The 26,244-nt window shown below is 40.9% G+C and overlaps 1 protein-coding gene across 4 annotated transcripts in view; it reads left to right on the forward strand.

Annotated features, from left to right (window-relative positions):
• The first annotated feature begins 656 nt into the window (after positions 1 to 656).
• The window catches only part of LOC134218023 (pancreatic triacylglycerol lipase-like), an 89,165-nt gene continuing 63,577 nt past the window's right edge, over positions 657 to 26,244 (forward strand). The window contains exons 1-3 of one of the 4 annotated variants that reach the window (XM_062696898.1): positions 708 to 805; positions 878 to 897; positions 1,657 to 1,802. The gene's annotated coding sequence lies outside the window, so the exon portion shown is untranslated. The other 3 variants (XM_062696897.1, XM_062696900.1, XM_062696899.1) reach the window with 3 other exon arrangements.

Raw genomic sequence — 26,244 nt, forward strand, 5'->3', positions numbered from 1 at the left:
TTGCATAAGGATTAGCCTAATATCCATGTTTACAATCACACACGGTTTTTTAAGATGAGTCATCATTCGTGAGAGTGTCCCATTACATAACACTTAACACGCTTTACATTCTGTCACAGCCCTGCTAAGCGTCCTCGACATGCGCTCTTAAAATCCCATTTGTCCACAAGAAATAATTATCAATTCTAAATGCAACCATTAGATTGTTGTTTGGCATTGACTTCAATTTTCCTCGACTTATCAGTAGGACTTGATGCAGAAGGTTCTGTATGGGCAAAGAGTGGCATACTAAACATGATCAAGAAAACGCACCACAGGCAGGTCCTGAAACAGCACATTCACCTATAATGAGTTTTTTCGGATACTTCATCAGTCCACCCTTGCGAAAAGCTTGAACCAGTCTACAATGTGCAATCCAAACAGAACCGTTTTCTAGAAGAAGCACGTTGCACTCCTGCCGAACGACCTCAAGTCAGCCAGATGCCGCCGATCGTACACCTACCTACATGTCTGTCATCGATCGGCGAAGTAATTTCGTTGCCATAAAGTAAAAGTCATTCGAAGAAACACCGAAAAGTGGCTGAGCACAGACAACCGCCAGCGCAAACCAGGTATCAGTGCTTCCATTAAGCAAAAACGTCGATCATCCGCCGAAGAGAAAAACGGCCCGAAGGTGCGCGCGATCGCTTCAGTCTCCAACTAACCGCCAGTGAGTGAGCACGTGCTTCTACGCCTTGCGTTCGCGAGTTTGCGAGAGTGCGCGCGCGCGTATTACGATCGATCCTCCGTACACGCGATACGAAAGGTTGGTCAATCCGTTCCAAAAAGCTGATCGAGTGATTCCTCGAAACGGCTTCAATAAGCTTTTTGATTGCAGCACCCACCCAACTGAAGTGTGTATGTGGAAAGCAAGGAAAAACACGGCAGGCTGAAGATGCGAATGCAACGTGATGCATAATGCTTTATATACTTGAATGCGTCACGCATTGTGAGTGCGTTTTGAAAATGCGCCGTCGAATGTCGCCATAGTTTTTTTTTGTGACATGTGATACTTGGCTGGACTTTGGAAATCATTTCTCACTGAAAAGCTGATACCATTTTATAGTTCTGGTTGTGCTGGTTTCATTTGGATTTAGTAATCTCCACCCACAGCCTCGTTTCGTGCCAATAACTGTTTCGCATGGCCAAATGCTCAAGTAGTGCAAATTAACGACTCTGCTCGAGGAAGTGAAAGAAATTTAATTATATCTACCAGGAAGTTATCCAACCTTAAACGTGAGAAAATACATACCGTTAGCTTATTTATACCAGTGCAATTCCTTCCTTCTCCGGAAAACATCAGTGAAAGAAGAAGAAAAAGAAGAAGCTCGTGACCCGTCAATCCAAAACACTTTCCGATCTACTGATAACCAAATCAATCCATCTATTTTCTTCCGTGTCTCTAAGTAGCCTCGCGTTGTTACTTCGCTCAAGATAAACATCAAACCGTCTACCATCGTTGCGATCGTTGCAGAACGAGGGTTATGCGGTGCCGCCAAGCAGCAACCTCTGCAGTGCATCCAAATGCGTTTTTGTATCGTGCACAGACATTTATGGGTTGCTTTGAAAGTTGCCCATAGGTGACGACTAACACCCGTCTTTCTCCTTATTCTACAGTCCTCTTGGGAAAGACGCTTTGAAGCAATAGAGAAGGAGAGTGTATGCACCATTTACAACTTTAGTGAAATATAGGCTCGCCAAACGACGACGACGACAACGGGCAGCGAGAGAGAACCCCTGCTTTGATGCATATTATTGCAAACGTGAGTAACTTTTCCCTGTACCTATATGTTAAAAATGAAGTGTGTGCTTTTTCCTTTCGCTGATTTGGTGCCGTGGCACGATTTGTAATTTATTTGAGTGTAAATAATTGTTGGTCACGAGATTGCAACTTTGTTATCTTTTCTCGTAAGCAGCAATGTAGGTAGGTAATTTCTTTCTATTGAAGGAAAAGTTGAATTAAGACTTTTAGAAAATCAATTCGTTTTCGAGTCAAATTCACTTGGATCGTAAAGCAAAGTGAAGCTTCCAACAGAACCATAGCATAATGGCTTTAATGCTTCACATGCTTGAATGGTATTCTCATGAACCCTAGCGCATCCAAGTGTATGAACTCTAAACTAAGCAGATTTCGAACATAATGGTTCTGAACTTGTTTCAAAAAAGTCGCAACTAATTTAATCTCACAGAGCGAGATGCCTAAGCTGGTAGTCTCATGGGTATTGCCCTACACTTCATGAATTTCTCGTACACGGAACGAAAAGGCTATATGATCACTCTCAGACACGACCTCAAGGGCCGGTTCGACTTAACCGGTCAGCCCAGAATCAAAATTCTTATGCTAAAATAAGCTTCCTGTCAAATTTTCAGCAAATTCGGATAATATTTCGAGGTGGCTTAAGTCGATTTAGTGTTTTTGGGCTATTTTCAATTTTGAAAAAAAAAATCTAACAAGAGATGTAAACGCCAAAAAATCATCGCAACAACCTCCTAACGGAAGCTTTTTGTGTGCTCTACAAGTTTTGACGTTTTGACCATGTTAATGCGATTTTTAAGCTTTAAGGTGCATAAAAACACTGTTTTCCCTAAACGCCGTTGCTCTTCATGAATTTAGTACAAATCATTGCTAATTTATTATATTATTACTCCCCTTTTTTCCATGGCTATTTGAGTAATATAATTTCCAATGTGCGATTTACCGTTAAGTTCTTAAAAATCAGAAGCTGAACACTTGTCATAAATTCACACGTTAGGATTTCTTCAAACAAGTTGATCGAACAAATAAGCTTTGATTTTCGATGATATTTGATGCTTACAACCAAGATGAATACAGTACTAGGTGCTCCAATCTGCCAAGATTGTGGAAGAGTAGAAGGCGGGGGTGAAAAATTCATTTTCAGTGCAAAACGACAACAAACCGGCTGGCTCTCCCATACTAAAATCCAATATGGCTGAATCGTGAATTTAGCATATTGGAACAAATATGTCTGTCTGTATGCTTTTACCATAGAATGCATCGTAGTAACATGTGAAATTGTTGAATTTGCTGGAAATTTGACAAGAGGCCAATTTAAGCATAAGAATTGTGATTTTGGGCTGACCCAAGATGAATACACCATTAGGTCTTCCAATCTGCTAAATTCACGATTCAGTCATCTTGGATTTTAGTATGGGAGAGCCGGCCAATTTGTTTTCATTTTGCACTGAAAATGAATTTTTCACGCCCGCCTTCTACTCTTCCACAATCTTGGCAGATTGGAGCACCTAGTACTGTATTCATCTTGGGCTGGCCGGTTGAATTTATTATACTTTTCGAAAACAGTAAGAGGTCTAGTGTATATGTACATATGTTCGTGTGTATGTGTGAGCGGAAAAAAATCACTCATTTTTAAGGCACTTATCCTTAACCGATTTTCTTGCAAACAAATTGCATTCGACGGGGAATCCTGTGCCATTGTTTCCTATTAATATTTGTACGGATAGTTGGCCAGTTATGGCCAAAATACAACCTTTTAGGCCGGAGCGCAAATAACCTATTAGTGCTAGGTAGATAAATCTAGGTTTTACAAAATAAACTTGCTCTCCAATTTTGCACAATTCGAATGACTATCATCAAGTCACAATCAAGTGCAAATACCAGAGGAATATTTTCATTTTTCCAAATGCCATTTCATACGGTGCGAAAAGCAAAATAGTTACAAAATCTGTCAAATTTAAAAATGTTGTTAATAAATTGAAATTAGAAACTAATTTGAATAGTGCAAATTCATTTCTTTTAAATTACTGATTAAACTTGCATTTTCCTGAAAGCTCGTTTGTCTTAAACGATTTTCTGGCGCCTACCTATGGCTACGATTGAAAATAATCGCATGTGTTAGATTTGGATTTTTTACATTTGTTCCGAATAGAGTCTCATTTTATATCATGGTATTTGCAAACACAATAAAAAATAATACTATCTGAGACGTAATTTTCGGAACTGATGGACTTTTCAGCTGCAATCCCTTTCTATATACAATCTTTTGGAATCGATCACATATCTGAATTTTTTTTATCACGTCGACCGTAATCCGTGACCGTGATCCACAGTCGGAAGATCTGAGCCACTGTCACCATCCGTCACGTGAGAACTTTTCCGGGCATCTGTGCTGTCTAATAGATTTTCCAAAGCTAATCGAGTGTAGGAATAAACAAAGACAGAAATATATCAACACATGCAGTTTTTCTTCAAATCATACTTCTGGTAAATCAACGAACAAGAGACGCTCGCTCCAAAATTTGAAACTCAGCGCAAAAAAAAAACCTACAATCCAGGCTAAAATATGTCCAGAACACATCTGATAAGGAGAGATACCGAGATAGGGAGAGGTTATCGAAATGAAGCATAAGCAAATTACGGTGTAATTCGTAGATTGGACACTAGTGATACTCAGGTTTCATATTTGAGATCCTGATCTAAAATACTATCAGAAATCAAGAAGGGGAGTGGTCCTTGATTTCAGTCTTAGACAAAATTAACAAAAGCATGAGGATTATCACTTCTGGCCACGCCTATCTTCGCCGTAACTAAAGAGAGGAAGGAAGTGTTTATGTAGTACTTACTTAAGGACACTCCTCACGGAATCCAAATTAAATAGTACTCGCTTTTCTAAAGACACACCATTCGATACGGAAGCAACGCACAACTGTTATTTTTATTACGCACGCGTCGCAGCATGCGTGAATTGATTAAAATGACAGTTGTGCGTTATTTTCGTATCGAGTAATGTGCCCTTGAAAACGCGAGTACTTTCATATTTGGATTCCTTAACGACAAGCCACCGAGCGACACCGTTATAAGTACCACGGAGTTGGATAATGAGGAAGGTATTCGTTAGGTCAGGATTTGCCTGTCCCTGGAAATGTAACCGTGGTAGATCTTACCCCGTAACACACTACGTAAAGGTGTCTACCCAGCGTTACGGGTCAAGGGAGAGGTTATCGAGATGTAGAAAGCAAAAATGTATGGGGATTAAGGGATTCGAAAAAATCATCGATATACGGAGAGATATCGATGATATAGATGTATTACCGTCTTTTCTTCTCCCCAAGGAAATTCTACTCAATTTCCGTTAAAAGCCGTAGGTGCCGACTTATGTATTGACGGTGTGTCGGGTCGAGTTGTGTTGTCACTCATGAGGAAATAGTCGACGGAAATAACACAAAATAAAAAAATCTTCAACCCCGTATTCGAGGTTCTGGAACATGGCGGTGAAAAAATTGGCACTTACGTGATGCAGCTGAAATTTAACACGGATTTTGTTGGTCGCGACACGTCAAGGTAAGGTAGATTTGGCTCAAGTCTATTAGTAGCGACTGAAAATATTGCAACAAATTTTAAACTAGCCTTGATATTAGCAAAAGAGAGCGTAATGAAAGAGAGTCTCTCATTTGGACTTACGACGTTTTCAAAAATCACGCGAGAATTAGTCTTTTTTTGCATGCAGTGACCTACACGGAAGAAAAAAAGTACCCAAAATTGAGTATTTTTAAACTTACTTTTGAGTTATTTTTTCTCTTCTTTTTCATCCACTCTTTCTTTTGTTGTCAAAAACAAAAGATCCAAACAATCCAACGACGCCAGTTCAATACGGGAAGCCAATTTTGAGTTTTATTACCTGAGGTCGAAATTGAGTGAATTAAATTTACATTTGGGTAAATAAATTTTCCGTTGGGTACTTTTTTAACATGGGAGTAAAGGCAAACTACTTCGACCCTACTTACTCAATTTTGGCTTCCCGTACGGATGTTCGAGGTTGGGTGAATTAAACTCACTATTGAGTAGTTTATTTCTTCCGTGTAGCAATAGAGTCGCGGTGACTAGTTGTCGCCATCTTGGCGATGAAATCGCTTAGGTTTAGGGACTTAGGGACCCTTAATTCCTATAACTAGTGATTTTCAAAATAATGTTAGCACCACATTAGGAGCTCTGACCATCCGAGTCTTTCAGTCATTGGGAGTTTGAAAAAAAAAGATTGATGTTGCAGTAAATCAGAGGTCCCCAGGATGCTTACTATCAAGGGCCACACAGCAGTTTTGAGCTGTTGAAGCGGGCCATAGTATGTAAGTGTAGTAGTAGCGGAATGAAATTTAAATCTCATTCAAATAACTCATGCTTTCATTTCGTATCTCCGATTATTATTTTAACACAATCCGCTACTACCACAGTAAGTAACATTTGTTTTTCAGTTCATATCGCATACACATTACAGAATATTGTATATTTGAACAAAATATTTTCTTCCTGTGAATCTTTTCCAAATAAAATATGTACTAATATATGTATGTAAGTTATAAGGACATTTTTTTTCGCAGTAATTGACTTTTAAGTAGTCTATAGTACCGATTTTTTCAGTAGCGGATTTGACACGAGAAATTGTTTTTTTTTTTTGCTATATGTAGCATTTTTCAGCAAATTAGGCAGAAAAATCAGAAAATTTTCTTAGCGGTTTCTCGCAAATGGGCATATGTCGACCAATTCTATAAGTTCGATGTTTTCATGCTCGAGGTTTATTGTTCTCTATAACTTAACGAAGGAGTTCTGAGAAAACTATATTGGGATTCTGAGCAGCATCCGCTCGGTATTCTGAGCAAAATTCTTTCGAAATTCTACACAGAATCCGTCTGGAACTCTGAACAGAATTCGTTTGGGATTCGAAACACAAGCCGTTCAAAATTCTGAAAAGAATCCGTTCGGGACTCTGAACAGAATCCGTTCAGAATTTTAAATAAAATCCGTTTGGGATTCTAAACGGAATTCCGGTCGAGATTCACAACAGAATGCTTTCGGAATTCGTTTGAATTTTCAACTAAAGTCCGTTTAGGATTCTGTTTAAGATTCTGAACAGAAACCGTTTAAAGGTTCTAAACTGTTTGCGTTTCTGAAAAGAATTTGAATGATATTCCTAACAAAACCTATTGTTGATGGTCATCGTACTTTCTGGAGGTAGTTATCCAACTTATTTTGAAAAATAAAAGTATTGTTGTTACGAAGCTGGGATTAAATACAAATTTGCTATTATCATAACCCTTGGCGATAATATCGAAGTATGCAAATGTCGGCCTACATAACATCTATGTATGAAGTTATGAATTTCATGAATCATAATGATGACACTATTCACGATGTACAAATAGTGCTTCAACATCATAGTGATAGGAACTTGACCGACTCTCGAGTACACTGAAATATTGGGAATGATAAAAACCTTTTCCTAACATATAATGCTTATCAGTGTGCCACATGTAGTGTATTCTCAGAAAACCTTCGCGGGCCACAGAAAAAGGCTTAGCATACAGGGACGCATACGGCACTTTGGGGATCACTGCAGTAAATTTCCAATTTACAATTTCCAACACAAAAAAGAAAGCAAACAATAAAAAAATAAGGTTAAAAATTTAATAATCTTACTAACCGTCATTCAATATAATCCACTTCTTTTCTTTTAGCATATGACTGTAAAAAATCCTCAAAGAATGACAAAAGAAATTCAACAACTCATAAGAATTTGTTTCACACATCCACCTTATCTGATACAATGCATTCTCATTCTATATCAAATTCAAGTTAAACCTAAACCTGTTTTCCAAGTAAACTACGTGCAGAAAGTCATTGTCCCAAGCTATATTAATATCTGAATGTCGGAATCGATAAATTGGTGTAGATAAGATTTTATCGAATTTAATGATTTAAACGCCCTCAGTACTAGGCCAATGGCATTTGTTAATTCCAAATAAATTAAGAATTAATTATATAAGATGCTAATTTAACAAAAATACTCAAAGTAAATTCCTTTTGATTAAATGTCGTTTTTTTTTTCAGAGGTAAGTACTTATATGGCATGTATTAGCAATTAAGGGGGTCAAAGGCAAAGGGGTGTAAGTGTCAAAAACTAAGTTTTGAGAAAAATGGTTGTAAAGTTTTTCAATATTTTTTCGTTCCATACGTTCCAAAAGTGAATTTTCACTTTTTTTTTACAAATAACGTGTGTCACTTACACCCCATTGCTTCTAACCCCCTCAATTAGTATTTTGGACATAATTTTGGAAAGCAACACAAAGTTTTTTTTTCAATTATCATATGGCCAATCGTATTCACTACATGTTTCCTCTTCTCTACTCATTTATATGCAGAAATTTTTAAGTTTTACCAAATCACTGATAAAGCTATTCGATGTTCATAAATTCACGTTGAAGCAAAAAAAAAATAAACAAAGCTAGTGGCATGAGCATGATTGACCGCCCACGGTTGTTACTTCGTTATTGCCAGGGCAGCTGTAATTACACAGAGAACCAACAGATGAAGTTTGGGACTAGCATCATCTTCAATGTGTAAGAACTGGTGACCCAAAAATAAGTAATACCAGCGCCGGCCGTGTTCGAATGCAGGTCAATTAAGGAATAGGTATGAGAATGGTGATATGATACTCGCTTTGATAGAAGCCGACGAGTCATCTGCACTTCAACGAGATGTTGGATATATGGGGTAGGAAGTGTGGCAGGGTTCGTTTTGGTAAACGGTATGCCGTGTAAATTTAAAGCAAAAAAAAAATCGAACGAACGCTAATTATTTTTATTTTCGACCGCGCTACACAACTGGATGCGAACTAAATTTTCTTTCTATCAATTTACTCACAATTTTTGTGACCGGTCGATTGTTTTGCTTTCCGCACAAAGCAGAACTGAATTTCGATGACCGGCTGATCGCTCTGCTTACTGGAGAAACACGACTGGAGAAGAAATATTCTAATATATCTAATATAATATTCTAAACCTGTGTGTGTGTGTGTGTGTGTGTGTGTGTGTGTGTGTGTGTGTGTGTGTGTTTTTTTTTTTTTTTTTCCTAAACAATGGGGGGGGAATCTGCTCAACAGACATCCTGGGTTGACCAGGAAGTGCTGGGTTAGGGGCCACCTCCAATGAGGGAGGCAGGACTGCATCCCCGACCAGCTAAACCGTTTCCATTGCCGCCAAGCCCATCGTCCCTTCGGTACAACCAGAAAGTAATGCTTCAAAGGGGGGCCAGTGCATAACGCACCCTCGAGGTTAGCTGCGTGTCCTTGCAGCATCGAACATCGTGACTCGCTTTTTTAGAAGAACACCATGGTATCGTGCCAGCGCATTGCCGGCTTTCCAGGTGGCCTTACCACGCCCTATGTCCTCGGAAGGTGGGCAGGGTCGACTTCGCGCCTGCTTCCCTCTGCACGACTGGTATCAAGAATGATGATGCCGCGTGCACCCCAAATTGACCTTTCTGCGATAGGGCCTATTCGCCAGCACACAGAGGGACTTGCCGACGCGGTGCCTACGCCTACCCCAGCCTTGACGAGGACCCTTTCCGTCCTCGGGCTCGGAACCCGCCTGGTTGACCGACGCCGCGAAAGCGACGATACCATGTTGTTCTTCACGCGGCCACTTGTTCGATAAAAGGATCGAGTTCGACCACAGGGCACCGGTATGACCCATGATGCCGACTCCGAACCCTTGGACCACCTCTTATTTGCGCCTGAACTAGCCATTCCTCGAGTCCACGCGCCACCTTCTGTGTAGTTCCGAGACGATTTGGACGATAGCCGATAAAACGGCGTTCCAGCCAACTTCATCTTTACACATCCTCCGGACTAGGTTGTCCGGGGTAGTGTCCAGACCACATGTGGCAAGCATGTGGTCACGCATTGTGCGAAAACGCGGGCACACGAACAACACGTGTTCCGCCGTTTCCTCTAAACCAACGCACACCGGACACTCAGGCGAGGCCGAGTGTCCGAACCGGTGTAGGTACTGTCTGAAGCAACCATGGCCTGTAAGGACCTGGGTCAGGTGGAAAGTGATTTCCATGGCGCCTCTTGACCCACGTACCTATCTCCGGTATCAACCTATGTGTCCATCTACCCTTAGTGGAACTGTCCCACGCACGCTGCCATTTGACCATTGAGGCCAACCTGACAGTCCTGCGGATGCCTCTCGTGCCGCGCATTTCAAAGCACTCTACGTCTTCACCGATAACGATGTCAATAGGCATCATACCGGTGATGACGCAGAGTGCATCGTGCGACACGGTACGGTACGCGCTCGCAACTCTTAGGCACATGAGCCTATACGTACTTTCTAACTTCGTTCTGTAGCAGTTAATACGCAGGGCCGTGCCCCAAGCTGGCCCCCATACCTCAGTATGGACAGAGCAACGCTAGCCAGAAGCTTGCGCTTGCTGGCATAAACCGCAGAGCTATTGGACATCATCCGGGACAATGCCACTATAGCTGTGGAGGCACGCTTGCAGGCGTAATTGACGTGGCTACCAAAGGTGAGCTTATCGTCGATTATTACCCCAAGAGTTTGATTGAGCGTTCAGAGGTGATCGTGCAGTTGCCTGCCCTTATCACCGCTTGCTGCTCCGACTTTCGGTTGTTAACAACAACCACCTCAGTCTTGTGGTGAGCCAGTTCTAACTTCCTGGAACTCATCCACTCCTCCACAATTGCGATCGAGTGGGCTGCAGTCAACTCCACCTCTTCGATCGATTCGCCGTAGACCTCCAGCGTAATATCGTCAGCGAAGCCGACGATTACCACGCCCACCGGGAACTTCAACCTCAAGACACCGTCATACATGACGTTCCATAACACCGGACCCAGTATGGAACCTTGCGGAACCCCTGAGGTTATGTCAACGCACTTCCGACCCGCCTCCGTGTCGTATACCAGTACTCGATTCTGGAAGTAGCTTCCGAGAATCTTGTACAGGTACTGGGGAATTCCAAGACGCAGGAGCGCATCTGCAATAGCTGCCCAGCTGGCACTATTTAATGCATTCCTCACGTCGAGAGTCATTACTTTACAATAGCGAACTCCCCTCCTCTTACGTTGGATAGCTATCTCCGCGGATTTGGTAACCGACAAGATAGCGTCTACGGTCGACTTACCCTTTCGGAAGCCAAACTGGTTACTCGATAGACCATCCGCACCCTCCGTGCGTATCAACAACCTGTTGAGGATGATCTTCTCGAGCACCTTCCCCGCCGTATCAAGCAGGCATATTGGTCTATATGCCGACGGATCCCCAGTGGTTTTCCGCCTTTGGCAATAGGACCAAGCTCTGCCTTTTCCATGCTTCAGGGAAGACTCCTTCGTCCAGGCATCTCTGCATGACAGATCTGAACATCTCGGGAGCCTCGGCAATGGCCGCTTTAATGGCCAGGTTCGGAATACCATCCGGTCCTGGCGCCTTACCTACACTAAGGGACTGTGCAATCCCGCAAGTTCCGCCACAGTTACTCTTCCCTCGTCGGCCACCCTGGCTCCTGGCAGCTCCACGAAGGGAGGCCAGGGGCTTGGGTCGTGACGTGGGAAGAGCCCCGCGATGATCCTCTCCAGCATCTCTGGAGACCGCTCTGTAGGGGCCATCGCCCCACGTGTCTTGGCCATTGCGACCCTATAGGCGTCACCCCATGGATTCACGTTGGCTCTTTGACACAGGCCCTCGAAGCAGGCTTTTTTGCTTGATCTAATCTCAGTCTTCAGAGCGGCTCTAGCAGCCACGAACGCCACCCGTCGTTCAACACGCTCCTCTTCTGTGCGTGCTCGCTGCATCCGCCTCCTTGCCCGTAGGCAGGCGCGGCGCAGGTTCGCAATTGCTTGAGTCCACCAGTAAGCCGGTGGTCTCCCATTCCTAGGGTGGACTTTCCTAGGCATGGTGGCATCGCATGCACGCGAGAGTACTGTTACCAGCTGCTCGCCACTCAGATCGAGAGTATTGTGCTCGCGGCGGAGCGCTTCCTTAAACACCTCGTCGTCGAAGTATGATGTCTTCCACATACGAGGACTAGGCCTCGCCCCTTCTTCCGTCCGCTGAATGCTGGTCGTATAGTCGATACTGTAGCGAACCGCCAGGTGGTCGCTGTGAGTGTAGCCATCATCTACCCTCCAGTTCGAACTACTCGTTTGGCCAGGGCTCCAGAACGTAACGTCGATAATCGACTCGGCACCGTTCCAGCTGTAGGTATTTTGGTACCGACATTAGCCAAGTCCACATCCAACATGGCCAGTGATTCCAGCAGGATCTGCCCCGTTGATTCGTGGATCGGCTTCCCATTCCACGGCCCAAGCGTTGAAGTCCCCGCTATCACCACCGGCCTACGCCCCATCAAGTTAGCCGTCAAACAATCTAGCATTCGACCGAACTGCTCGATCGACCATCGAGGAGGCGCATAGCAGCTGCAGAAGAAGACCCCGTTGATTTTGGCAATGACGAAGCCCTCGTGTGTCGAAGACACCAACTCTTGAACTGGGTATTTCCCCGTTGTCCATATCGCCGCCATTTGAGACCCATCGGTGACCCAATTACCGTTCCTGGCGGATACCCGGTAAGGATCTGCTATGATGGCGTTATGCGCCCCCCATTCAGCAACTGTCTGACACAGCATTTGCTGGGCTGCATCACAGTGGTTCAGGTTTAGCTGCGTTACCTGCACTGTGATTTTGCAGCACGCTTAAACGCCGGGCACTTCGAACCCCGCATGGGGTGCTTGCTGTTTGCAGCTTTGCTGGAACAGATCAAACAGTTGGGAGGTTTCGTGCAGCATTGTGCCTTATGTCCCTCCAATCCGCAGCGTCGACAGAGCTTGCTTCTGTCAGGGCCTTTGCAGTCCCATTGCTTGTGACCCGGTTCCAAGCACTTGAAGCAAACTTCGGGTTGCTCGTATATGCTCACAGGGCACACCGACCATCCCACCTTGACGCTCCCTAACTTGACTACCTTGGAGGCGTCCGCTGCAGATAGCCGAACCAATGCTACCTGTGTCCCTGCTGGACCTTTCCGTAGCCGAACGGCTGCGGTGGACGCCTCCACTTCACACTGTCGCCGCAGTGCCGTGACGAGCTCTTCGACTTCGGTGATCTCGTCCAGGTCTTTAACCCTTAGATTCACCTCCGTCGTGAGTGCCCTCACCTTGACCGTCTCGCCTAGGGACTTCCTCCGCCAACTTCTTGTAGGCGGCGCCCTTTGCGAGACGCCCCGCTTTAGCTCGAGGATCATCTCGCCCGTCCGGGTACATCTTATTCGACGTACGTCGGCGCCGAGTTCACCAAGCTTGACGTCACTCCTCATCGCCTTCAAGACGTCCGAGTACTTAGCCTCGTCCGTTTTGATGACTAGGGCATCGCCCTGGAGCGATTGGCGCCTACCCTAGACTTTCTGCTACCCTCATTCGCCTGGGCCTTCATTTCGGCCCTTGACGTCTTCGGTTTCTTCTTATTCTTGACCAGGGTCCAGGAGGCGTCATCCCCCTCTATTTCCCTGGTCTGGGGCGGCTGAGAGCTCTCAGCCTGCCGTAACCCCTTACCACCGTCTTGCCTGAGTGGACGGACCTTTCCAGGTCCTTCCTCCCCCGGTTTTGGAGGTACCTGGCCGGGGTTCGGCTTCCCAGCCCCACTACCCTTGTTCGGGGTGCTCATCCCCTGGAGACTGTCTCGTGTCTGCTCCGTTGGAGCAGCCACCCCCGACGTGCCCGCGAATACTTGAGCCTCGGTCTGGGCAGACTTTGGCACCACCGTTTTCGCTGGCACGTCCTCGGTCGATTTGACCTTGCCCAAATCCGCGAATTCTTGGGCCTCAGTCTGGGTAGACCTTGACTCCATGGATTTCACGGGTTCGCACTTGGCCATCCCGACCGCCTTTTCCAGCTTAGCGTCCAACATCGACTTTCGAAGTTTCTGCAAGCTCCTCTTGAGGTCCTTACTGATATTATGCTTCGATGACGCAAAGTCGATGATGGCGTCCAGCTGTTCCGTCGCCACCTCGAAGGCCGAAAGCCCATCGCGTTTGCGGTTCATCGCCTCCACAAGCCATGGGCCGTCAATAACCTCTACCGGCGTTTTTTTAGCCGAGAGGAAGGTTAAGTGACCCACGCTGGCGCTGCGCACTGAGCTGCCGACTATTGCCTCTGGCCTCCTAGGCGGAGACCTGAACAACCCACCTCTTGCGAAGGGGTTGTCCCCTACACTACTACCACTAGTTGAAGAATTGCCTTGGTTTTCCATTTTGGTCCCACGAGTTGCTCGGGAAAGAGGTCCACCACGCCAGAGCCCAGCATGACGCGGTAAGGGACAATTACTGTGGAGGGTGCCCAGGTACCCCACAGGCTCCGTTAAAGGCCTAGCTTATTATTTCACCCCTGGCCATGCATCCCCTCGGCACGGGTCGCTTGACGCCTTGGGATTAGGGATTAGGGACAATGGTCCCGGTCTGACCTGCAGTGGCCATGGGGAGGGTCGTCAAGCCCTTGGACAAAGTTGCTGCTGCCCTTGTGTGTGTGTGTGTGTGTGTGTGTGTGTGTGTGTGTGTGTGTGTGTGTGTGTGTGTGTGTGTGTGTGTGTGTGTGTGTGTGTGTGCGCGTCATCCTCTACCCCTCACCCAGCTGGGTCAAGTAGTATTACGAATAATTTGATCCAATCTCATGTCCCGTAATGGTGCCCTTTTTGTTACGAATACTAGTACCATAAAAAGGATTCCCTTCTGAAGCAAGAAATGTTTCTTCAGGGAGTGTTAGGAATGGGATGTACTAGTTATTCATAACAGGTACAGCAAAACATCACAAGGACGCCCTTATTCATTCGTACTAACTACTCAGGGAGTAGAAGGTCGAGAAGAGCCACCGTAGCTAACTAAAGCTTGAACCGGATACCTGGGACTCCCACAATATCCGCGGCAATAGTAGCAAACGATGCCCTGTGCGTATTTAGTGGCAAATTCTATGCATTTGTATATTGGTAAAACAATAAATGAAAGAAAAGTAATGAATTGGAACGTTCTCACCAATTTGTCCATGTCATGGCTGCTGTAGTTGAACTGGTTCAGCTCAGCAGAAATTCCAGTGGGTTCTCAGCAGGATATATTTTGATTGCCCATAAATTAGGAAGCGTCCAAAAATTGAAAAATTGAATTCTTGAGCCCTAAAAAGATGATATAAAAGAAGAAAGGCAGTATCAAACATAACAACATGAGTTTTTTTAAACACAAGGTACTCTGATTTCTTCTATCACCAATATTGTTATTTCTTAGAAGTCAAATGATGTATAAACATGGTCAGAACTAACAAAATTCTAGATAATACGACCTGAATAAATTGTGTTTTACCTTGGTTTTACCTGTTTCACATTACCTCCCAACACAATCTTACTTCATTTTGGAATAATGTTAACATTGTCTGATGTTAATATAGCTAATCTACGCAATTCATACGTTTTATCTTTGAACCATTTGTTTGAGAACTGTTGTGTTTGTTTTCGGTTTTTCTGCAAGACGTGTTGATTGAATTCCTATGGTTTTTGTTCGAATATCGCACCAGTATAGAGGATATTGTTTTATTAACTACATCGATACGTGCTTCAATGATCCGGAAAATCACGAATCGTTTGGGATAAATTTTCGTTTTATTAATTCAATTATAAACTTGAATTTAAGAATTATTGGAATGATGAAAAGTAATTTGATAAAAAAATAAAAACTTTAATAAGTGAACGAATCTATTCAACTTTTAAAACTAGAAAAGTAAACATTTGTTATTTAGATTTCACTGAAAATTACAGTTTTTGGATTCTATGATTTTAAAAATATACCATGACATTTTATAATTTTTGAATTCATCGTTACGCTATCACGTTCGTTATTGATAGCCTTTAAGAATGTTATGATAATCAAGTGAACAATACTTTTTAAGATGAACTAATACCTATTCCTCCTTTTCTTACCCGGAAAGCCTAAATTAGTATATTGTGTAAAAATCAAAATACATAATTGTAAAACATGCATAAAATTGTTTTCCTGAGTTAGTCTCCTAAGAAATTAATGATTCATCTCATATTGAATTAAACAATATTTCCCACATAATTCGATTTAGGTCATACACATTTAAAAAAGCAAAATTCGCTTAGAATTTGGAGGAAAAAAATACTAATCCCTATTTTGTGTCGTAATAGCTTAATTGTATCCTGTGTAAGATGTATAAATTTGTCATTAGAATGATTTTGATTATTGTATTTAATAGGGGAACTGCTCCTTGAATTCACACCATGTACCCAAATCAATACCATCCGAAAACAAAGGATTGATGAGCAAACTGTTTTATTTCTCATTTTTGTGATTTTTTTCAGCAGTCAGCACGCCGGAAAACACCGAAACACAACACAAATTGAGCCTAAATTGACTGTTTTGCGAATGTTATTGACATAGGAGCATGTTATTAATAATGGAACAGATACCCTACTTTTAAGAAGTAATCGTTTACTATAAAGGAGCTACATTAGTTTAGGATATGCTCTTATTTGAAAAGGTTTAGGAGAAAGCAGAGAGAAATATTACTGAAATAATAACACGTAACGTAAAATCAATAGAAAATAAAAACGCTCAGAAAATGAATAATATAAATCAATAAGGTAATACTTAATAAATGACACACGGCACAGTCCAATTACGATGTTGGTTGGTGCTTGAAAAAAGTTCAGATCCAGGAACATCCACGGGTATGATCCGCCCAAACTTCTTTACGAATATTTGGACAAAATCTTCATTTCTGCATCCCTTGCTTCTTGTAATGATTCGCGCAACATTCCATGCTGTTACCGATGATCACCAACAGAAGCATCTCACCGAATACATCTTCAGTCCATGGTAGTTCTTGCATGGTAGTTCATCGTCAGGAGAAGACATTTGGTGATGAACTCTCGAACTCCCACCATGGTTGTAATCCAGAGATAAATTGTGTTTTATTTTTAATGCGATATCAATTCCCGCAAGCATTCTCAGGTACAGGTTGCCAGGAATGTCGGCATAGATTGGTACTCGGCCGGATGGTTATCCTTTTTTCATCGTAAAGGCTGCTGCAGTAATAACTTTTCACCTGGAGGTACCAAATAGACAGCATATCCATTCCGTTCACGCCTCTGAGGCGTATAGTATGGTAGAAACTTCAGTATAGTCGGCAGGTCCTTCCCATCTTTACGGACCCATCTAACCATTTCGGCTACTTTCGCCATCGATTTAGTTAGCTTTCACTGCTCAAAAAATGACGGGATCGGAACATGAGGTTTTCGTGTTCGTTCGCGAACGTGGCACACTTCGATCTTTATCTAATATAATATTCTAAACCTGCATTGAAAACTGAGCCTCACTCCAATTTTTCAGACTTTTTGGAGCTCTGGAACTATTTTTAATTTGCATTTTGCTGCTTGGTTGTCATTTTATGAATGTTAGTGTCATTCTATCGATTGAAATGATTTATTTTTTGCTGTACAAAAATGTAAACAAAAATGCGTTGAAATAATTAATTATATAAATAATTAATTATATAATAACAAATAATTGGTTGAAAATGACAATCGATTACTTCGATTGGTGGCGGCGCGTTTTTCGTAGGGCAGCATGTTGTTAGTTTGGCCGTGTTGCAGGTTTGTTAAGTTTATATTAAGCAAAATACGTAAATGTTTGAGTTCATAGTAACCCATGGGTCAGCAGGCAAAATAGGGCGTTGGTCAAGTACTGTCAAGTAGTACTACGAAAAATATACTTTTTGTTATGAAGACTTTCCAAGAATTCAGTAAGCATTAAATAAAGCTTCGAAGTGGCATTATGTGCGCCTTCACGACCACCCATTAAATGCATATAAGCATTATAGTCGCCTTATATGCTATTTTAATATAGGTTTTGGCCCCACTTATATGCCTTATCCTACTTTATCGATAATGTAGAATTTTTGATGACTAGCATTTGTTCAGCATCTGTTGAATAAATGATTAATTTGAAAACATGAAAAAAATGTTTTTTTTTTCAATGGCACCTTATCTTAATTATTTTTGCACTACGTTTTTTTCTACTATTTCATTATTATATTTTCATACTCATATGAAACATAATTTTGTTTCTCTCTTTGAGCGGGACTCGAACTCGCGCTCTTGTCACCCGACGCTGTAGCGGTCATAGCCCTTAGCAGTTGGCCCATAAGAGAAGGAGTGGGAATGTAAATAACTTTGCCCAATATAAACATTACGCTTCTTCAGGTGCACTGAAACTTAAACCACAGAGAACAGACGTTGAAACTGCACTCGCTATGTTGTGATAACTATTTACTGTTCCTTGTAAAATAACTTTGGGATGTCACCGTTTTTCCGTGCAGAATCAGCGCTAGCGTCATCAAAAATGCCACTGTGCGCTAGTGTCGTTATGCATGCAAGGGCATACCAGCGCCATCATGTTGTCAAAATGAGATTGTGAGTTGCAATGTCGACGTCGATGGCGTTGAGGTTCGGTTAGTTTGTTTACACATGTTTTGCGAAATTTTTTTTTCGTGCCTCCATGTCTGTTCTCTGTGCTTAAACTAACTTATCTTAGAGTGAAATCATCCATTGGCGTCTTCCTAAACCTCAATCTACCTGTGCACTGGATTTGAATCTAATGGTTTGATGTCAAACTAGATTTTGATGGGTTTAAATGACTTTTATAGGATACAATTAAGTGGTGGAATTCAATGGGATTGTTTAAACTCGTCTTATGACAGGTGAAAACATTCCACTAAAAAGCTCAAAATAATTTTCTTATCAAAATGACTTTTATAATTTTATTTGCCGTTTGGGCTGTCAAAATGTCAAAATTTTCATTTTTATGTCAGTTCAAAGGTAAAAAGTGAGGCTACGCGACTCCACTGCAATCATCCCTAGCGATATATATGTCCTTGCAAAAGATATTTTAGTAACTAGATAAAGATTGTCGCTGTCGTCGCTGTCCGAAACATCTTTTGCTGGCGAGGATAGGGGAGCTAAATGTCAAACAAGGAAAATCCATACGATTTGACAGGTATGTACCACACATGTTTCGGACAGCAGAACAAAGGGAACCGAAACGACAATCTTTATCTAGTAACTAAAATATCTTTTGTCCTTGCGCAATGAAATAACTATAGTAGTGCCGCTGTAAAGCGCACGGCGAACATGCTTCAATATGGAACAATAAAATGTTGACGAATTTTGAGACGAACTATATTATTAGCGATAGGGCAACGACACATTTGGTAGAAAAAAGCAGGATTTCTGTTCTTAATTGTTAGTTAATTTGGCAAATAGCCTCCACTTCATGTACACTCATTTAAACCGGTTGCATTACGGCATTACTTTGTTTCAAAAAACTACCTCTTAAACTTTTGAGATATTGTTTTCTAAGAAAGAAAGAGACCCTGACGGGAATACCTGACGTAGCCCTAGAAAAAAGAAGAAGAAGAAGACCCTAATATTAGTTACAAAGATTGTTCACTTTTATATGGTTTCATATTGGAAAACGTTCGACGTATGAACACCAAATCCTTCAAAGTGGCATTAATATAGTTGCTTCATTGCTATTTACGAAAAATTACACTGTGCATTTAAAATACTTATATAAAACTATACGCTTCATTGTAGCTAGATAAGTTTGAGTTGTTTGCATTCGTGTTTGAATGTAGCCCATATTTGTAGCTCGAGTGTTTTGAAAACTGCATGCAGCGCCATTTTCGGTATTTCATCCAAAATCTAAATTCCGCTGTTCGATTGCAGAAATAAGAACTTTGGATTTCCGATTTTTCTGATTTCGATCGACAAATACTGACTACACTCAAAAACGATTGCGAATTACTCATAATAAATTTTATCGCTAATGAAACTTTATTATATTTACGTGTTGTTACATGTCAAATTTATGGGTAAGATGTATCAGTTTATTTTCCTTATTTTTTATGAGATTTGAAGTCGTTTCCACCCAGTACATTGCATTTTTTATATAAAATCGAACAAATAAAAGTAGCTTTTTATTACTGTGGGACAATTTATATCGTAATTCGGACGAATCCTTAGATAGCGTGTGAAAGGTCAAACTGATCACTATTTTTAAGATAATTAAATTGGAAATCGTCGTAGTGTAACCAAAAAATAGTAAAAATAATTAATTCCTCTATTCTTCTCGTTAATCATTCGACCGCGCAGATACTCTCTGTCTCTCTCCGTTATCTTTTCAGCCACGCTGAATGCACGCTTACTTACCGCACTTTACCAGCCATACGTTCGATCGATGACTCCGAGGTACACCATTGCCATATGATATGGATCGAAAACACGTAAATTTACGTAATATTTTGCAACTGTTTGTTTTGACATGGCAATTCGTGCTACCATGGGTTTGGTTCAAATCCCAGCCCGACAAATCGCGTACATGTGTAGAGTTTTGGCTAAGGTATTTGTACCGTTTGAAGCAAACATTGCTCGAGTGGCGACGATCGGTTAACGAACTGCTTCTACCAAAGCGCAGAAGGACGTTCTTCTAATTCTGTCGTCTTACCCACCACCTGTGGTTCGCAAAAAAAAAATAGTTGGAATGTGGCTTTTCCCTTTATGGACTCTTTGATTGGTTCAGCGTACTTATAAAGCAAATGCAACGAAACGGCCATCAAGAAATTCTTCTAGAAGCTCATTGATCGCGAAAAGGTTAAAGCACCCCGCGTCTATGAGCGTTCACCACCATGCAAACTTGTGTGTAGATTCAAGGATGTCGAGTCTGCGTGACAGATATATTTCTTGGTACCATGATCAACGCTTCTCTGTGAGTGGATGCACCAATGCACATGCAAAATACGGATAAAATTGGCACAGGGGAATGCGGTTCAAAAGGCACTCTGTATGTCAGAAACACGAACAACGATTTTGAAAGTAGGTACATTATTTTTAAAATACCAGGTGTTTGATCCTGAATATTTTTCTGTGGAAAAAATCCTGAATGGGCAGTTGCTTAAATTAGAAATTGTTACATATATTAGATGTAGAAAAAAAAACCTTATACCTTTGGCAAAATCTCTCTCATTTGCACCTCTCGCTGAAAAGATAGAAATGTTCATAAGCTTAGTAAGAAATCTGAATTAAAGTTAAATTGAAGTGTAGCTCAGGATCATGACAATGAATAATGTAGTAGTCACTTACACTTTTAAAATTTACGAAATAGATAAGTTTTTGAGCGTGTGCCCGCCGTTCAAGTGCATACATGCATGTTTGTGCCATGTTTACTTAAATTCCTCTGATTTTGCTACAGTTTAGCGTAGAATGTCAGCATAGCCTGCGCCTATGGATAACTGGTGCCGAAGGTTGTTTATGCTACTATTCAGTATTTAAGGCACTGATTATTTGCGTATGTGATAGCTGTTTTGACTGGTTGTTTTACATTATTCCCATTTCAGCATTCAAGTATCAAATGAGCAAGAAACCTGTTAGGATAAAACGTACAATAGTCATAAAATATTAAGCAAAATCAAAATACTACTTGAGCTGCGCAAAATTGTATATGTAGCTTGTCAGATATCAGAACTGGAATTCCTGGGGATAACAAAATGAAATGCGCCACCTACTGTTCATAGTTAATATCTCATTTTTTATAAGAAAATCGAAAACGGCGGAAGTTAATGAACCCTTAATAAAAAAATCATAGGCCCCTAATCTGCAAAACAACATAACTAATAACCTGCCTGATTTAGTTTTCCGATGTAAAAACACGTTTGCTATTGTAATGAACGGTGCCAGACTTTTCTTTATTAACGTGATTTAACGGTGCCAGACGTTATGGATAGCATCAAAATATGTTTGCATTTGGCCTACATAATATTTATGGAATGATGAGTTTTATTGGCCATGATGATACAACGATTCAAGCTTTATTCGCCCTCAACTCGTTTAGCAAATCATCAAAATCTACACAGCAGATTTATCTGATAATCATTTTACATAATATGTTATGTAAGTTATTCTCATGTTCAACTGTATCAACTAATTATTATCTGTAAAATAATAACCGAACTTTTAATGTACGTATAAAAAGATATTGAAAATTGATTTTTTTTTGTGTCTAAGTCTAATTTGATTGCAGAAAATACCCCTTGGTATTTTAAATGTTTTGTAATCATGTTTGACTATTTGCCAGGGTTTGAATCCAAAGGAGAATGAGCAAATCTCTCACTTATCATGTCTGTATACATTCTCGATAGGTAGCATACCGTGAGAGACGTTTTTCGGTAGCTGTTACGATAATGAACTGATTCGGAGAACTACACTGCCCATGATCGCATGTTTGTAACATTCGCATTTTGGTTGATTTTGTAAATCATTTGTCAATCCTCCCCAAAAACTAAATCCGTTCCAGCTTACCACAGATAAGCAAGATGTTAAATCCTATTTTACTGTTGTGGGACAAGGTGCAAGAAATTGTGCTTTCTAGATGATTCACAGGCTTTTTACCAAATGAACAAAAATGCGAGTGTTACAAATATGCGATCATTGGCAGTACAACCCATGATAAATTTCTTTCAATAAGCCCCAATTGTGGAAGGGCACCGGTTCTGATTATGCATTTCAACTTGAGAACAAAGCGTTTTATCAAACCCCATCGGTGGGGGCCGCCTACCCGAATTAGTTTTTTTTTCCAACTTGTATATACCGCGCGGGACCGAAATTCGTACAGCACCAAAGTCCGTCCACCTCATGAGATATCAATAAATTAAAGGGGGTTAAAGGTAATTAATGTAGAAATAATTAATCTTATCCTGTTCAGATTCTTGGCAGTAAGCTTTTAGGGCATAGAATTGGAAAAAAGGTTTGAAATTTAAACAACAAAAATCAAAAACAAATCTCCACCCACCAAACGCGGAGTTTGAGCCGCCATTTTGTTTTCGGGTAGAGCATAATTGCACCAAAAGTAACTGTGTTTTAATTGCTAATTGCGAATCATTATATAAGATAAGCGGAATTCAAATCGAAGGGATCGCTTCTCAAGGTGCGTATCGAACTATTTACAGTGGTAGTTTAGTCATCCAGACTGTTTCAATTTAAATATTTAGTTGAAAAATAGCTGTACGGATTTTGATCCTTTGATTCGAAATCCGTCCACGGTGGACGGATTTCGAGTCAGGAGTAGTTGATTTAATTCATTATTTTATCATGTTTTCGTAGTTTTTAATGAGTAAATGTGAAACACTGCAAAAGTGAAGGCCTTCATGCTCCTGCGTCGATGATAAACGTTTTATTTTCATTCGATTCCTATTTTCTAATGACTTTTTCATATACCAAGGTGCCTAAGTGTACGGATTTTGATGCCCCATGGTACAAGTACGATAGTTTTGTTTTCATGGCTTGTTATGATTCGAAGAGATTTTTGCCTCTCTTTTATCGTTGTTCGCTATCTTTCAAGAGCGATTTCTGCAAACCTTGCAATTTGCAAAATTTGAGGACCCTTATAGCTCTGGAGGGGAAGCTCCAAAAATTGCTGGAAGCTTTCTAGTCCGTCTTAAACGTACATTACATACATATAATAGTTGAAATGCTTAGCCATGCGGTAAGACGCGCGGCTACAAAGCAAGACCATGCTGAGGGTGGTTGGGTTCGATTCCCGGTGCCGGTCTAGGCAATTTTCGGATTGGAAATTGTCTCGACTTCTCTGGGCATAAAAGTATTATCGTGTTAGCCTCATGATATACGAATGCAAAAATGGTAACCTGGCTTAGAAACCTCGCAGTTAATAACTGTGGAAGTGCTTAATGAACACTAAACTGCGAGGCGGCTCTGTCCCAGTGTGGGGATGTAATGCCAATTAGAAGAAGAAGAATAGTTGAAATGATTTACACAATTTCAGACAATAGTGGCCATACGCATAACAATAGAAATAGGTTCAAAATCACCAATTTTTGCGAGACATATTCAATGAATTTTCTTTTATGATTTCTGTAAGCCCCTGTGACCTATATTCAAGCATGATAAGATAGTAAAGGTGGCTAAATTAACTTACTTGATGGTTTTGTTTGATGGACTGCAACAGTTGCCCCTCCTAAATATACTTAAAATGAAAAAAAAATGTCGGAACAAAAAAAAAATTTAAAAAAAACCCGAAATTTTTGGGTCAATGAAACCCATCTATGAATTAGATCAGTCAATGGTCGGAATCGCTACCGGATCTTTTCGGATCAAGAAAAATCCCTGTCTGGATTGGGTCTGTCGGTGGTTTAGAGACTCGGCGAAACCCAGCTCTAATGTGGGTTAATCATTTTTTGAATTCGCTCGCGCACCTAGTCAAACAAATATACATAATTTAAATCTGATGTCGCTTGGTCGGTGGTTTTAAGGAACAACTAGAATTCGATTATCAAAATCCAACTCTGGAGTGAGTTGTCGGAATGGCTTTTGAACCTAATCGGATAAAGAAAAACCCAACTCTGGAGTGGGTTGGTTGTATGCCGAAACTGTCGTTGGACCTATTAGGATCGATAAATAGTTGGGTCGTTGGATATAGTTAGGTCAATCAAACCGAACTCTGAAATAGATTTGTCGATGGTTGGAATCGCCATTAAAAGCAGAGGACTAAGAAAATAGTTCAACAATAGAATAGACAGACAATCTTCTCTAATCAATTGAAGCCGTACTAACAATTTTAACGAAGTAAATATTTAGTTGCCGACATCCTTCGATTAATTTCTATTCAGAAAAAATCTAGATGGGTACTAATAGTTGTAGCTCGCATTCTCGTTTCGACTCTTGTAGGCCCAGTGGACAGAAAATCAAATTCACTTGAAAAATTTTCTGATTTGTTAAAATCGGACCACATGGAGTTTCTTTGAATAAAACAGGCAAAATTATCTCAAACCCTACACAAAATCCATATTACTACATCTCTGATTCAATCTCTTGATCATAAGAGCTGTACGGATCTTGAACAAAAGGTTGATTATAGATATAGATCTTGAATGAATCCACTGTGAAGAGTTCAAACCAGTTCGAACATAAAATGAGTGAGATATTTTTACGCGCCCGTTTTTCATATGAAAAAAAATGTATTTTAGCCATAACTTCTGAGCCTCCGACATGGCCAGTGGGACAGGATTCTGCGTCGAATGCAACTTGTTGCGGTTAAGGATAAGTGCCTAAAAATGAGTGTGTTTTATTTTGTTTTTGTTTATTGTCGTCAATCGTGTTTGTAGACCGTTTGATAAAGATATAGTCTTATAATATAGTTCTCCGTTACTTAAAATTACTAAACACTTTTATCAGATATGAAAATTATACACACCAAGCATTTACAGAGTACGAAATATTGTTTCAATTTAGTCTTAGATGTAGTAAAATCAATAGCATTGCAATGTTTATTATAAGCAGCCATCATTTGATTTATGGGTCCGAATTTCGCATAGTTTGTACGATGACTACTACAGGCAAATAAAGTTCGATTTCGCAAAGGTCTTTGTGGGATATAAAAATTTAATTTAGATATTATTGCCTCTGAGTCGACCTTGTTCGAGATAACATCATTAATGAAAGATAGCATCGCATATTCCCGTCGTTCCTTCAATGTTTGTATACTAATTAGCATGCATCGTGCTTTATAAGACGGGAGTGGAAGTTGAGTCCACCCCAACTTGCGTAGTGCATATAATAAAAATTGCTTTTGTACCGACTCAATTCTTGTGTAAGGTGACCAAACTATGCTGCAATATTCAAGTATCGATCTGACATAAGCAATATATAATGTTTTTATAGTGTATGGATCGTGGAAGTTGTAGCCAAACCTTTTTATGAATCCTAACATATTATTAGCTTTGTTTATAATAGTATTATAATGGTCAATGAACGTAAGCTTAGAGTCTATAATTATGCCAAGATCCCTAACTCTATCACATCTTGTTACCTTTTGGCTACCTAAAGTGATTGTCATATTTGGAATATTTCGTTTTCTGCTTATAGTAATTAAGTTGCATTTCTTTATATTGAGCTGTAACAAACTTTTTATACACCAGTTATGAAATATCTGGATCTCGTGTTTGAATGTGTTCATGTCTTCAGCGTCTTTGATCTCAATAAAAAGTTTCATATCGTCAGCGTGAATCAATACTTTTAGATGTTTTAGAATGAAGGACAAGTCGTTTACAAACAAAATAAACAGTAGCGGACCTAAATGAGAGCCTTGCGGGATTCCCGATGTGGTATGAATAGCTACAGATTGCTTTCCTTTGAACCTAACTATTTGATTGCGACTGGTCAGATATGCTTCAAGCCATTTAAGGAGTCCAGGCTGGATTCCCATGTTTTGCAGTTTAAAGAGAAGCATTGGTATATCAACTCTATCGAA

This window comes from Armigeres subalbatus, chromosome 2 (genome assembly GCF_024139115.2).
Source record: "Armigeres subalbatus isolate Guangzhou_Male chromosome 2, GZ_Asu_2, whole genome shotgun sequence".
In the NCBI taxonomy this organism is placed as follows: Eukaryota; Metazoa; Arthropoda; class Insecta; order Diptera; family Culicidae; genus Armigeres; species Armigeres subalbatus.